At 37.9% G+C, this 1,099-nt stretch overlaps 1 protein-coding gene across 6 annotated transcripts in view; it reads left to right on the top strand.

Annotated features, from left to right (window-relative positions):
- The window catches only part of EYA4 (EYA transcriptional coactivator and phosphatase 4), a 231,456-nt gene that overhangs the window by 68,405 nt on the left and 161,952 nt on the right, over positions 1-1,099 (top strand). The gene's annotated exons all lie outside the window — the stretch shown is intronic.

Raw genomic sequence — 1,099 nt, 5'->3', positions numbered from 1 at the left:
AGTTAGAAACATTGATGAGAGAGAAACATCGATCAGCTGCCTCCTGCACACCCCTTACTGAATATGTGCCCGCAACCAAGGTACATGCCCTTGGCTGGAATCGAACCTGGGACCTTTCAGTCCACAGGCCAATGCTCTATCCACTGAGCCAAACTGGTTAGGGCTGATTTTATATTTTGTTACTGTTTTTATCATTGCTATAGGTTTTGAGCCTGAGGAGGTATGTCGGTGTTTGAATGTATGGGAACATCTTAACTGGACGTTGAGACTTGACTTAGGAAGTAATTACTGAGAAAAAGTAAAAGAGCAGGCTTTGGTTATTTAGATGGAGTGGCTATATCATTTACTATCCAAACTGAGACACTTCTGAAATTTAAAGAAGGCACTGTTAGTAGTTTTATGAGACAATGAGGAAACTAAGGCCACTACAGAAAAATTAAGTTGCATAATCATTGTATTATAAAAGACTGCTCTCTTTTAATTTATACACATGAATATTTGTGACTCAGTATCACAATCTTTCCATTAATGTCTGTACTCCACCCAGCTATGTGATAGTTTTTCCTACAAGAAACACATGATTTGTATATAAATATAAGAAGCCAGTAGGCTTTGAACACTTGAAATACAAGGTTATTGAGAAGAAAGTGTGGTACATGAATAAACCTGAAGCTACTTTTATTCATTAATTTTTAAGAAAATATTTACAATTCCCTCATCAAAATATTTATAGTATTAAATGTCATGATAGTTGAGTCTAATTTTCCTTGGAATAGACACAGGGATGTCAGTAGAAGGAGATGATGCTGAGGTAAAGTTGGTGTACTCACTTTTGTACATATCTATAATAATAAACACATAATATGCTAATTAGACCGGATGTCTGTCAGGGCCAGCCTGACAGGTTGAGCCGGGCTGAGGTAGGGAGGTGGGAATTGAGAAAAGAAAGAAAGACAGGAAAGCGGGGTCGGGAGGACTCCAGCTCTCGAAGAACTGAAGTAACTATTAGCCACACACAATCCTATTTATACATAACACACTGAATAGGAGGTCTGTCAAGAGGAATGTATTCTTTGATCCTCTTAATCTCTAAGGGAGT

Source organism: Myotis davidii, unplaced genomic scaffold, assembly GCF_000327345.1.
Source record: "Myotis davidii unplaced genomic scaffold, ASM32734v1 scaffold266, whole genome shotgun sequence".
NCBI classification, from domain to species: Eukaryota; Metazoa; Chordata; class Mammalia; order Chiroptera; family Vespertilionidae; genus Myotis; species Myotis davidii.
The sequence above is the reverse complement of the archived record's forward strand: the minus strand, read 5'-3'. Positions and strand labels throughout refer to the sequence as shown.